Source organism: Sciurus carolinensis, chromosome 17 (assembly GCF_902686445.1).
Source record: "Sciurus carolinensis chromosome 17, mSciCar1.2, whole genome shotgun sequence".
In the NCBI taxonomy this organism is placed as follows: Eukaryota; Metazoa; Chordata; class Mammalia; order Rodentia; family Sciuridae; genus Sciurus; species Sciurus carolinensis.
Window position 1 is genome coordinate 27,306,234 of NC_062229.1, and position 14,705 is coordinate 27,320,938.

At 39.4% G+C, this 14,705-nt stretch overlaps 1 protein-coding gene across 10 annotated transcripts in view; it reads right to left on the bottom strand.

Annotated features, from left to right (window-relative positions):
• The window catches only part of Ackr2 (atypical chemokine receptor 2), a 53,782-nt gene that overhangs the window by 34,444 nt on the left and 4,633 nt on the right, over positions 1-14,705 (bottom strand). For 6 of the 10 annotated variants that reach the window (XR_007105935.1, XR_007105936.1, XR_007105932.1 and 3 more), the window contains 3 exons: positions 14,509-14,650; positions 8,313-8,341; positions 1,490-6,402 (listed from right to left, as the gene is read on the bottom strand). The gene's annotated coding sequence lies outside the window, so the exon portion shown is untranslated. Of the gene's footprint in view, positions 1-1,489; positions 6,403-8,312; positions 8,342-12,288; positions 12,353-14,508; positions 14,651-14,705 lie in introns of those variants that run through there. The other 4 variants (XM_047532090.1, XR_007105938.1, XR_007105934.1 and 1 more) reach the window with 4 other exon arrangements.

A 14,705-nucleotide genomic window follows, 5' to 3' on the forward strand; every position in this document is an offset into this window, starting at 1 on the left:
AAAGAAATCTCTGAAGTGTTTCTACATTTTATTCCAAAGCTTTCTAGGTTAAAAAATGTTCACTCATCTAAGGCGGCCGTTCTATACCAGAAGCTATTTACTAGCAGACAGGGTCTAAGAGGCTGAGAATCTTGTTTGATACCCCAATGGGCCACACCAGGCTCTCTCTATATATTAATAATTCCATAACTTCAAGGGGGGAATAACTGGGTGGAATGATGATGTCTGAGATTTGCTTTGGAGTACTTTAGAAAAGAAAGCTATTATATAAATATGTAAATAAGGGAATGATCATCTAAGCTGCTTCCCTGGATCCAAGTTATATATTATTCATTTTTTCCTCCCTAAAAGTCTGTAGCTCCTACCCAAGTTGATCAATTTGAAATATAAAGATATATAAATGTACCTACATAAAGATACAAAAATATATTTATATCTAAAGATAATGATATATAAATACCTCAAGATCTTTGAAAAAGATAAAGTCCATAGTAAAGTCTGTGTTTAATTTTTCAGTATGAACACTGTATAAAACTGTACATTCCTTCATATTCATAGGGCCATATAACTGCTTAGACTCCTTAAAATTAGATCCAACTGGATTTTGGATATCTTACCTGACTGTGATTGACTCAATCAGAATTTAGATTCATTCTACTAATATTCCACATGAGTCAAAAAGTGCCTCTTAACTGCTATTTTTAAGTTTCTATATTCTCCATGATACTAATAAACAATTTAATATTAACAGGATTGAGCAACGTCATCTACCTTCTCTTATACCTTTTTTTTTTTTTTTTTTTTTTCTTTTTTTAAGACTGGGTCTCACTATATTGCCCCGGCCGACCTCCAACTCCTAGGCTCAAGCAGTCCTCCCACTTCAGCCTCCTGAGTACTTGGCTATCAACACAGGTCACTATGCCTGGCTCTTAGGATATTTTTTTCACTTTTCTCTTATTCTTATGAACTAAGGTCTTTTAAGAGCTTCAATGTATTTCACAGCCATTATTCTCTTTTTGATGCTTCAACTGTCATAACGTATCAGTTTTCAACTGATCATAAGTCTTTTGGTTGGTTCCTGGGTCATTTTCAGATAATCACATCCATGTTTTAAAACATCCTTGTTTCCCGGCAGATACATAAGAGGACTCCGAGCTCCCAAACAGGAAACCTGCCATTTTTCTAAGGACTCTTTTAAAAGAATAAAAGCATTTTAAAGTCAAAGTGGAATCATGGAATGATTTTGCTCCTGAGCTACTGCCGCCGACAGAGCTGTAACACATCTGTACATCTGTGTGGATGAGTGTACATATGATACTTAAAACTCAATTCTAACAACAGTGTCCCCACTTAAGTTCTGTGTTGTACTTGTTTGTATTGTTTGTACTTTTATTTTTAAAATCTTGATTCCTAAAAGAAAAATACACGATTGCTAACAAACCAAAGAAATGGTTTTCAAATACAATATTTTTAGTTGTTGATGGACAAAATACCTTTGCTTTATTTATATGTGGTGCTGAGGATCAAACCCAGTACCTCACACGTGCTGGGCAAGCGCTCTACCACTGAGTCACTGCCCCATCAAATATAAATATTAATATGATCAATAAAGTTACAGAATAAAGTCTGATTTTGTAATAGTTTCTTTTAAAACGCTGTCTCCTAGACTGTCACTCCCATTAAAAATGTACAGTTAAATTGTATTCTAGAGTCACATTGTCCAATATAATAGCCACTAGCAGGCCACTGAGAACTTGAGAAGTGATTCGTCTGAATTTACTACAAGTATAAAGCACTGCTACGGTTTGGATCACTGGGGACATGCCCTTGAAGGGAACAGTGGACCCTGCCCTGCTCTGCTCACTTCAACACACTCCTGCCGTGATGTGCCACCCTCACTAGAGACCCAAACCAATGGGACCACCTGATCTTGGACTTGAACTTCCAGAACCATCAGTCAAAATAAACCTTTTCTCTTTATAAAATTAATTTCCTAAGGTATTTCATTGTAGTAATACAATGCTGACTAATACAAATACATACCAAACTTCAAAGACAATACAAATAAAAGAATGGAAAAGATCTCAGTATTTTTGTATTGCTTACATCTTGAAATGACATTTTCAATTTTTTGTTAATAAAATGCAATTTTAAAATTCATTTCACTGTTTTTTTTAACCTTTTTAGTGTGATTACTAGAGAATTTTAAATGGTATGTGGCTCACTTTTGTTGGATAGGGCTGGTCTGGAGTCATACCTGGTTGTATATTCAGTATGTAGTGATACAGTTCCTGGATCTAGTAGATGGACTGGTGCTGCTTTTTCCATTCTAATTTGATGGATTTCTAACAGCTAATGGCCCTAACACCTTAAAATATGGAGGTTTTCTGCTTTTTTTTTTTTTTTTTTTTGGTACATATGCTCTTAGAAAAAGGGGAGAATTGGCTCTCTCCAGGAATCACAGTCTCCAAAGTTTTCTGGGAGTTTTATTTCACTGCCATTGAACCATATGATGATTTAAAACCAATCCTAAGTACAAAGTTCATAAACAGGGGTTCTAACTGAATAAACTAGTACTGCATTATTTTGGTCACTTTCTAGTATTATAAGGACCCATGTTTTCCACATGTTGAGATGATTTTGAACTTAACAAAACCTAATAAAAGGATTTTTTTTAAACACTAATAATTGCATTTTGGGCACCATGGACCATGAGAGAAGAGTCAGGAGATAGTACCACAGTAGTTTGAACAGGAAGCCTCCTAACTTGTTAACTATTAAAAGAGAAGTAACTACTACACAGGAATAAAAGAATGCTAAATAAATACTGTAGGCTGTCAGAGAATATTTAAGGAAGGCACTATCATGAAAGGGGAGGAGCTCCTTTCAAGGCTAGGATGCAGACCTCTTAGGGAGAGTGTGACTGCAACCACTGGACCGCAGAGAAGCTTACTGGGTTGCCCCAGCCACAGCCATCCATTCAGCAGCTGAGGCTGGCAGGCAGGAAACCTGGGCTATGACTGGACAGTAGGACTCCCCACAACTGGGTCCCGGAAGGCGAAATTTAGAGAGCATTCCCCAGCCAACAGCAGAAGCAATCTGCCCTCCACAATGTCCCCTGCTGATAAATCTTAACATTCTGCTAGCAGGCAAGGGAGAGCTTTTCACTCATCACAATCAGAATAGTGAAAATTTAGAAAAGGCACACCTCCTCTAGAGATGGAGGGTGTGATTTTTTTCATTCTTGGGTGTCTTAACAGGTCCATAAAAGGCTTTGCCCTCAGAAGAATTTCCCCAATATCCTTAGTGAAGTTTGGGGACTACTCTTAGGTGTAGGTGGCAGTGACGAATTTCATCTTTTACTGTTTAAGTCTTGTCTCCTCATAGATCTCTGAATTCATCTGATCATGATGAGAGTTTCCTTTTTTGTTTTTGTTTGCCTTAAACATTTCAGGAAATTATAGTCCCAGGATCACTTTCAGAAAGCCACCAGTTATGAGTCATCTCTGGTACACCAATCCAAATATTACAGAATAAGAACAAAAACATTAGAATTAACTGGCTTGGGGGAGGTTAGACTTCCCTTCTTAATGTAGATGGGTCTGCTCATAGACATCTATTGGGCCTAAAGGAAAACAGAATGCATCTGATTTTACAGAGTCCAAAAGAAGAGGGGTACAAGAGAGTTCAGACTGTCCAAGACCAACAGCTCCTGTATTTGATGTTTGTCTGAAACAGAACCTTTGAGAAAAGAAAAACAGTCAAGGGATAGAACTTAAACACCAGGTCACCAGTAGTGGGAGGCAGGAAGGACACAAAAGAGACCTTACACCACATCTCAGCAGGTGGGTACCTTTTGTCCTGCATTACAGCTCCGCTCCTCTGAGAGGTGCTGTTGCTCCATATTTTGTTGGCTATTCTGAATCTGGGGGAGAGGTGGGTGTACATTTTAGAACAAGATTTGGCCACCTTTAAGGAAGCATTGCAGAAAGGAGATTACACGTTAGTCAGAGGTTGGAGAGCAGCACCCAATTCTTTAGACACTGAAATCTCACTTTTTCCTAATCACAATTTAAGATCTCTAAGATTGCTACATCGTCACTGGAGGAGTAGAAGTGTTGGGACATTCAGGCAGGAAAAATAAGAACTCAACATACTCAGCAGGGAGAGATATATGGGCCCTGTTGTAAGTTTAACTTTAAAAAAAAAAAAGGGCATATGAAAGTGGATACTGAAATAAAAGAAAAAAGATCTAAAAAGAAGTTCCAGTACTTTTTCAGTACAATATTAGAGATCTACACAAGAGTCACAGTGTTTGTTGGTTCAGAGCTTAAGTTTTAGAACATGTGACCCAAACCTGGATTGCAGAGGCTCATCTTCTCTTAGAGAAATGGATGACCCACAGCCTCAAACTCCTCCCACTTCTACACGTTCCCTGGAATATTTTGCAGTCAAAGAACAGTCCCTTTAAGTTTCCCCATGTTCTAATCTGTGTCTCTTTTGCCTCTCAAATGTCAGGATGAGAAAACTCAAAAAAAAAAAAAAAGTCACGGGGCAGAAGACAGAGTGTAGATGCAAGGGTGCTGGTGGTCAACAGGCCCTTCTAGGTTCGATCCTGAAACCTTCATGATTAGGAAAAAGCTGTCCCCTGTCCTCTTGGGTCACAGTCTCTATAAAATGAGTTTCTCCAGAGCCCCATCTGGGAGTCAAAGCATGGGAGAGGTGACAACTGGGACGGGGTGTCGGGGGGTTGGTGAGGAGAATGAGAAGCAGAAGCAAGAGTCCTGGGGCTGGCCTCCTGGTATCAGCGCTGGGGAAGGTGACTCACCTGGGCCCACCCAGAATTGCCCATTATTCCTGGCCCACCTCTCTCCCCTTTTCTCCCCTGACCTCCTTAGGAAGAGAATTTGAAAAGTCATAGGTTGATTGCCTTAGTCATCAGCTCGCAAGGGGCCATTGCCTGGAGCACAGTCATATGGATCATTTGTACTAAGTGAGCTAATCTTGTTTGGAAGTTGACACGCCTATGTGAACATGTGCCTTACCTCTACCAAAGTCCAAGTTTGCCACCTTCTGTGTACTTTGCATCCATGAAATGTGCATCTTACTCATGCCAAACTCTGTGGCCCTCCCACTGACCCCTGTGTTCTCCCTTTCTCTCCATGCAAAGTTCACCCATTCTTCCAACCTGCTCAAATCCATCCTGTACCAGGAGACCCACTCTGAGCCTCTTCTAGTGCTCTAATTCCTTCCAATATCAGTCTGCTTGATGTTCCCCTCTCCCAGCAGTGTTCTGCCCTCAACTAGCTGTCAATAAATGTGACCATGACCATTTAGTCCACTGTTCTATATAACTGTGAGTCACTGCTTGTATTGTTTTCCTGCTTTATTAAATGGGTACCACTAAAAGTGGAGGTATTGTTCTTTATAATATAATTCTATTTTCAGAGGTTATTAAAGGAAAGAGTTTAAATCTAGCTTGATCACCTTCTTCCTCACACTGTTCTGGTAAGAAACCACCAGGGATCCCCCAATTAGTCCAGAAATCATCAGTCTATGTACCAAATTAGAAAGAGTAAGGTATCTAGCAGGCATGTTAGATGAATCACCCCTCTAGATCTTGTGCCCTCAGACCTGACAGAACTCACATACAGGTGGGCTGTAGGAGAAACAGGCTTTGAAAATAATTCCTTTGGCTTCCCCCACATACACACACACAACCATCTCAGGTGAGCCCAATCTGATTTCCTCATCTGGAACTGAAATGTAATATAAGCATCCTTTGACCTATCTCAACAGGGTTAGAGCTTATGACCAGAACTTTCCTTTCCCTACTGACTCTACACACATTCTTTCAGGTTTATAGCTTCTTTTATGGAGAATATTGAAGGGCATATTACATCTCAAAGGCAATCTGCCTTTCCCTCATTGCCCAAAGTTGGCAGACAACCATCATCAAGTCCCGGCGAGGAGTGCTGGGGCCTCTCCTCTGGGTCAGAGTGTCCAAGTGGAGGCTGATCAACAGACGCCAGAGGATCCTACACAACTGATGGCTCGACATCAGGAGTCCTGAAGGTCATTCCTACCTCACAAGTCTCTTTCAAATGCAAAGGGAGAAAGATGAAGTAGACAAGCCAAACTCCTAGGGCCCCCATCTGGCACTCTGTCAAATCCTTTCTTAAGGTTTTCTGTGTAGATATCTTGCCTTCAGGACTGACTGTAGGTCTCCCAGAGGAGGAAAGCCCTGCCTTTCTTCTGCTCCAGTCTCCACAGTACGGAGCCTGTGTTGCAGGGGATCGACGTTTAAGAGGTTCCATGACCACTAGATTCTTCATGCATTCAGCAGCATGCTTCAAAGCTGCCAACAGACACAAGGCTTCAGACAGCGTTCAGAAATGGACCCTGCACAAAGAAACCCTAATATCAGAGTTTAGAAAGACTGACGTGTAAAAAAGGTTATGACACAGTTATGAGTACAGGCAAGTGACGAAGTTCAACTGAGGAAACTGTACATTACTTTCTTAATCCATGGTGAGATGGATTAAGAAAGACCTAACAAAAGAAATTCTTTGGACCTGGGTCTCCAAGGATGAATAGTGTTTACCAAGTGAAAAGTGAACACCTAAAAACTCATATAAGTAAAAAGAGTCAAATCCAACAACAGCGGAATACATGTTTTGCTCAAGGGCATATGGAACATTTTACAGGAGAGACCACATAACAAGTCTCATACATTTAAAAGAACTAAAATAATGTAAAGTAAATTCATAGGGAAATACAAATCAAAATCACAATGAGATACTACTTCATACACACTGAAATGGCTATCATTAAAAAAGAAAGAATTACAAGTGTTGGTGAGGACAGAGAAACTGGAACCTCCTTACACAGTGCTACTGAAAATGTAAAATGTTGTAACCACTTTGGAAAACAATTTGGCAGTTCCTGAAAATTTCAAATGTCATCCACCTGGGTATATGCCCAAGAAAAGTGAAATCAATGTCCCCAGAAAAAAGTGTATGTGAATGCTCCTAACATCATTCATAATAGCCAAAAGTGGATACAATGTCCATCAACTGATGAAGAGAAACAAAATGTGGCATATCCTTGCAGTAGAATATGATTAAGACAGTTAAAGCAATAATACATACTACAGCACAGATGAATCTTGAAAACATCATGCAAAATAAAAGAAACCAGATATAAAAGCCCACATATTATGTTATCGCTTTTATATGAAATGTCCAGAATAGGCAAATACACAGAGAAATAAAACAGTGCTTGCCAGGGGCAAGCATGAGGACAGCAATGAGGAGTGACAGCTAATGGGTATCACTTGTGTTTGGTATATAAAAAAATGTCCCAGAATTAGATATTGGTAGTGATTGCACAATTCTGTCAATATATTAAAAACCACTGAATTTTACACTTTAGATGGGTGAATTTTTATATATAATTATTTCAGACTCAAGTCATAGGATCAGAATCACAGTAATAAATACTTAGCGTAGAACATAGTGGTACTAATTATATTTTGTTGCTCACTGTAATCATGTTAAGAAAGAAAAACAGAGTATAAAGTCAATAGATTTTTAGTAATTCATTTTGCAGGTTTATGGGGCCTGGGCACAGTGGGTCACATCTGTAACCCAGCTACTCGAGAGGATGCAACAGGATGATGAGTTCAAGCCCAGCCTGGGCAACATATGGAGACCCCCATCTCAAAAAAAAAAAAAAAAAAAAACAGTAAGTTTGGGGGTGGGGGGGTCATTGCCAACTATGTACCTGTGCTAACTGCTTCAGAGTATACAAAGCTGAATAGAGCTCAGCTCCTCTTCTAGGGTTTCGAAGCTAATGGGGCAACTTAGGGCTGAGAGCCAAAAGCGGGTTGGTTCTGTTTGCCAACCTAAGTATTGGGTGTGTTGGGGCAAACCACCAGACTTCCAGTTCTCGGAGTCCCATACAGGCCTCCCTGGGAAGAGAATGACTGGAGAGATTATAAAATGAAAGTCACACCTTGATTTACCAGACAGAAGAGTCAACACTCATAAACCCTTTCTGGGGCCCCAAATGAGGAGGAGAGATTACACCAGATTACTCTGAATCCTGACCTAATTTAGGACTGTTAAACAAAAATTATAGAAGGGTATTGTTTTGGACTGAGCTCTTACACTCAGCCCCAACAGACCAAACCAAACCAAAATGGAGTCACTCGTGCCAAATGCCACATCATCACACTGAAACTTTTAAAGAAATAGACCCCAAAACAGACCAGTAATTTTTTTCCCTGAAAATGGTAGATTCCAGCCTACCTGAGAGAACAAGTCCCCTCTTCTTCAACCTTTACAAAAAAAAAAAAAACCTAAAATTAACCAATCAGGATTTTTTTTTGCTTTCAGCTTACAAAACCCATTATTCTGCCATTGTTTGGTGGAAGCTTTCATTTTATTTTGTAGAAAAGAGGTTTCTCTGATTCATAAATCACAAATAAAAGCTAATCTGAACTATAATTAAACAAGTTATTTTGCTTTGCCTTTGCTTTTAGTTCTTCTTTGAACTCTGTGGCCACTGTTAACCCTTTCTTATCCATTTTGTTACCTATAGATCATTTGTATAAAGTGTGATGTGTGACTTAAGCATCATAGATGTTAGTAATTAAGGCAGGAACAGAACAAAAGAACTTGTGATCACCCTGCTCAGGGCTATCAAAGTGAGCCATAAGTACTTGGGGAATCAAAGCTGATGAAACTGATAAGAGCTTGTGAATTTACTGTTATTCAATAAATTCTGATATGTTAATGGCACAGCTCACTCATGACACTCAAAGGGCAAGAGATAACTTTTAAAAAAGTACAATCTGGGTGGGAAAAGATAGTCCTTCCTCTTTACAAAAGTGAAAAGAACAGAGACAAGGTGGGATGTGGTGGGCCTGGTGGAATAACAAGACCTAGCCCAGCCCAAGTGATGGGAGAGGGACAACAATCATGCAAAGACAAATACCAAGTGGGCACGTTTGACTCGTGTCACAGGATCAGCTCCATGGAGGGCACAACTTTCAAGCCATGGGAAGAAACACAAGTTTGGGGTGCAAAGGACACAGTGGGAAAGTCCCAGGTAAGACTATATGAAAGTACATGTGCATAAATATATTCCTAAACAAATATGATTGATCAGTGTTCTGACAGGGGAAATTGAACCTTAAAAAAAATCATAAGGTAAAAAAGAACATAAAGATAGGCAAGGAAAGGATATAGAGACAAGAGTGTTCCAGAAAAAGCATGAGCTAAAAAGAACATGCTATCACAATGCAGGAGGCTGAGTATGACTAGAGAAAGAACTTTTTTATTGGTGCTGGAACTTGAACCCAGGCTTCATGCATGCTAGACAAGTACTCTACCACTGAGCTACACCCTAGCCCCTCAAAGTAACAACTATTCTGCCAGCATTTTTATTGTTTGCTGTGCCTCTGACTCTTCTCTTGATGGGCCTAGAGTAATTGAAGTTACACAGAATACAAAGCAAAACACTAAAAATGACCCAGAAAAATACTAAGTGCTAGGGAAAGGCATGTGTTTCAAACAAGGAAAAGAAAGGATTAGCTTGGAGATCAGGAAAAGGTTACATTCAGGCAGCAGTATATGAAGTTAAAAGCTTGTGAAAAGTTTTAAAAATTGTTTTCTGATCTCAGTAACAAATTTCATTTAATAAATATAAAAAAATAGAACAAAATGAGAATTGCAAAGTATTCTCCTACTCGGATTAAACTACTATTACCACTTGGGGGGTTTATTTCATTTATAAATATAAAATATATAAACATACCAATATGAAAGTATTTGTACATAAATATATTCCTAAATAAAAATGACTTATCAGTGTTCTGACAGGGGAAATTGAACATTAAAAAAAGAATCATAAGAAAGAAAAGAACAACATAAGGATAGTCAGGGAAAAGAAAGGACAGAGACAAGAGTGTTCCAGAAAGAGCATGAGCTAAAAAGGACTGGGTTTGAATCCTCCCTCTGCCTCCATGGAACCCCAGAAAGTTTCTTAACCAAGCTGAACTTGTTTCCTCCTGTGTTAAGTGGGAGTAGTTGTACTTATTTGGTAAGTAGTTTTAATGACCAGACATACCTCGTCTATGTGTATCAAGTGCCTACTAACATACCTAAAGAAGGCTCAGTTCTGAGCAAGAGCTGGTGTTGTACAGCAGGTATTTGCATAGCTGTGTGTGCTTCTGTGAGCTAAAGGGCAGCCTGACAAAACAGGATGAGGCTTCTCACCACCAGCAGCCTAAGAAAAACAAGATGTAGCTTGGGAAGGCAGCATGCAACTGTCTTCCATTCCATTCCCTGTGCTCTAAAATAGTTTTTCTAAAAAATCTCCTAAAAGATGTTTTTCAGATATTCCATAAGCTACCCTAAGGAGCATGCACCAATGACCAAGAGGCAAACTTTACTTCATTATAATACCAAAAATCTGTACCCGGTAAAGAGCTGAAGTCTTGTTTTCATGGAAAATATAAATGAGCATGCTGTCAAACTGAGTTGCACAGGATCATCCTGCCCATGTGATGCCTTTCCTCCTTGGGAATATACATTCCTGTCCAAATAAAATAAGTTTGTTCTAGCTTTGGGGAGTCACAGCTTTGGAAATGATTCCCTGTCTTTTCCTTACTTGCTGCAAACAAATTTCATTTTAGGTGACAAGTATTCTTGGTGTTTTGGTTTGATTCAGTTCCCACCAAGAGGTCTGGTGATAATTCTGCTTGCTTCTATTGGATATTATACCCAAATAAGATGCAGGACAGGAACAACTCAGCCCATAGGTCACAAGGATTCCAGGTCCTGGTTACCCATAAGAGGACAATAGCCAGAAATGGTAATGAGCCTTTTGAAACTACTAGTAAATTGTCCTTAAGCAACAGCCCACACAATTTCTAGAGAAATCATAAGCTGCACAGTACACTCAGTCCATTCTCATTATGCCTAATGATTTCCCTCTGGTCAGCAATATTGTACTCAGCAACAGACCAAAGATATTGGCTCATTTTACTAGACCATTATTTAATACTCATAACCCCTAAAAATCTCTCACCATCATAAAGCAGGGTAACTGAAGGACATCAGTGGTTAGTACTTGAATATTGATTTGCTTAGGTCAGGCAGAGAGATCTTTTTCTGATTTTCCCTGAAACAGGGCAGATAGTTTCCTGTTCCCAGCAAAACCATTAGCATAGGAAGAGTCACTGAGGGCCACCAATTTGGGTGAAGTATCTGTTTGCATAATTCATTTTTCTCCTAGAGCTATAAAAGTAATTGCTCATTCATCTCTGGAAAAGGAGACCATTACCCTGTCCTTACTGTGATTTGGATCTAATTTAGATGTCAGCTACATTTATGAGCCCTCAATTCATTAAGCTGTCAAGACAAACAGATGGTACCTCGTAATCAGCATGAGGGCAGAATGGCTTGGAGAGCTTGGAGATCAGTCAATAAAAACTTATTTGCAGTATCATTGAGTATGGCAGCGTCTCCCGGAAAAGTAGCTCATTTGGAGGATTAGCAGACCATAAAAATCATGCTGTCATTGTTGGGATACAGTGGGAGAAAAAAGTATTCAAGAGGGGTCTGGATGGAAGACGGTAGGTGGTGGGTGATCAGGAGGTTTAAAGACCACTGCAGGGTGAAGCTATGAATGCAGCCAGTGTCACTGTCACTGTACTCAGTCACTTGCCTCTGCAAAGAGGCAGCCTACAGCATTCAACCAGTGTTGCATGGAGGCCTTCTGTGTGCAGGACGCCAGCAGGCTCTGTGGGAGATACGGTAGGGGTTCTGCTGCCAGGGTGCTTGTAACCCAAAGCCCATGCATAACCACAGTGCTCAACGTAAGGCCAAGTGACAGCAACAAGCCAGGGAGCCTAGGTAGCAAATCATATTTATCCTTTCCACTGGATAGAGCTCTTTGCCTGTGGTCGATAGACAGCTTTTGCTTCCAGCAATCAATGTTTTTTTGAACCTGTACAAATACAGATTATAAATAAAGCAATCTTATTATTTAGATTACATAGTTATAAACTTTCTAATTTTTAAAAATCAGGATATGTCCCATACAAAACTGAATACTAAAAAGATCAAATTCTGTCTTGGTGTCTATTGAAAACATATTTAATAACTAATATGATAGAAAATTATGTAGATTTAAGACATGGTTGTGTTGTTTGTCCTGAATTGAAATGTAAAAGAAGCAGGAGAGCTTCAGTTTAGTCAGGAAAAGTCAGAACCCCACCTGTCCATCCTCTCTACAGGAATTTGAGGAGCTGGGATGTATCCAAGATCCATTTTGAAGTGACAACCTCACAGCTTGTTGTTTGAAAATACTGCCATCAAAACCATCGGTGTCAATCCTAAAATAATGCAAATGTCTTTCTTAGGCAGTGTTTATATAAGTGCTTTCCTATTCAAATGACCCTCTCAGCATCAATGCTTATGAAAATTGCAAATCTGGTCCAGTCTGGTAAGAACGTACTATGAAATTGAAGGCAGTATCATCATAGTCATAAATCTGCCCCTAAATTTTATAGGGTTTCCCCCTCATCATTTGGTTCTCTGCACAGGTGTCACTGGTTAGATGTGGAGAAAGGAGAGTGTGGCATCAGGGATCTACATAGGTTTTGTATTTGATGAATGGGGTTGATAGCAGTTTCACCAACCAAGTCAGGGAATTTAGGAAAAAGTGCAGGCTTTGGGGAAAGGGTTATCCCAATCAGAGGGAAGGAGAGAGATAATTAATTTGGTTTGTTATGGACTTGTCTTGGAATTCCAAGATGGAGATGTCCAACACACAAGTAAATAGCTTTGGAACTCACGCAAGAAGTATAGCAAAGAGAATATCAGCATACAGATGAAAATAAAACCCCATAAAGGTACACGAGATCACTCCAAGAAAAAAGAGGGTAAGAAGGAAAGAGAGTGAGCAGAATCCTGGAACACACCAAAGGAAATTAATTCAGTAACAAAGACTAAGAATGGCCAGATTGGAGAATGAGAACATAGGTGCCAAATAAGATTCCTAATGCCAATATGACAGAGGTCACACAGGATATGTACAGAGAAACTGAAATATGACACAGTTGAATGATGTCCTTCACTATCATAGGCTTGGAAGTGATAGGAACAAGAACCACTGGGCTTGGTTAATGGTGGGTGTAGGGGGAGAGGTTGAGATAATACGTACTACTTTTTTTCTCCAAAGTTGGGAATATATGATGTGCAGAGGGAAGAGGATACCCAAGACCACAAGAAATGACTGAAGAGGGCACATGTAAGTATACAAGTAGAGGCAAAAGGGGAGGAAGTTGAGATAATTTCTCAAAGGACTCAGAGAAGAGGGTTGGTGGTGAAATCAGGGGAAGGGAAGAACAGGTTGAACAGAGACTGACTTTGAACAGGGGTAAGGAAACTTGAAGGTCTAGAGAAAAGTGGTTTTCCTGAGGTTGCATTGCTGGTTACTGCTTAGAGACACAGCAGCAAGAGGAAGGAGGCTGCCTGGAGAGGGAACTAACATACTGTTACACCACCCTGTTGGTGGTGCAATAGGTATAATAAAAAGGGCCTTTAGATCTCTCAACCCAATCCTATAAGGTATTTATTTATTAATACCCAGATATTGCTGAGAAAAAAATTTGAGGTTCCAAGAAGCTACATAACCTGTGCAAGTCATAATGCTAATCGGCACTCAAACTGGTATTCAAATTCATGTCTTTTGACCTCATGTATGGTGGCAATCCTGGGGTCCCAAGCCAGGGCCCTTTCCACTCCTTATTTTTTCTCAATGGTACTTGGTAAGTCTACTGCCCTGAACAATGACAAGTCATACTAAGTGCATCAGTGGAAAAATCAATACAAGACTAAAATATTTAAACATGTTTTTGTTCACTATTACATGAACACATAAATCCTACTGTTACTCTGGTTATTAATGAAAAAATATTTTACATGGTTGACTGAAACCAGTGATATAAAAATAGGAGACTATGTAGAGATAAAAGCACCTACTCTTTGCTTCTTTCTTTGCTAAAGTATATACCATATTAGTTGTGAGCATCTTACATTTATGATTTTTAAGGAAATCCTCAGTCACCAAGACATTTTCAAATGTAAAGCTCACGTGCAATGTATACACACATACACACTCACACACAAAATGAAACTACTGAATCTTTATGGGTTAACTAAAGGAATGTACAAATCACCCTTGCCAAATATAATGATTAATACATAAGGCACTTTTATTTGAGGGGGGGAATACAACTTTTCATTTCTTTGGTTGTACTTGAAGTAGAGTCACACAGTTTGTGTAATCATAAATGTACATATACATAGGGTAATGATATTTGTCTCATTCCATTATCTTTCCTTCCCCCCACCTCATTTCCCTCTAGATAATCTATCCTTCCTCCATTCATCCCTTACCTCCCACCCCCATTATGTATCATCATCCACTTACCAGAGAAAACATTCAGCCTTTGGATTGGTTTATCTCACAGAGGAACTGAAATATGACATAGTTGAATGATGTCTTTCACTATCATAGGCTTTGGATTGGTTTATCTCACCTAGTATGATATTCTCCAACTCCATCCATTTACCTGCAAATACCATAATTTTATTCTTCTTTATGGCTGAATAACATTCCATTGTGTA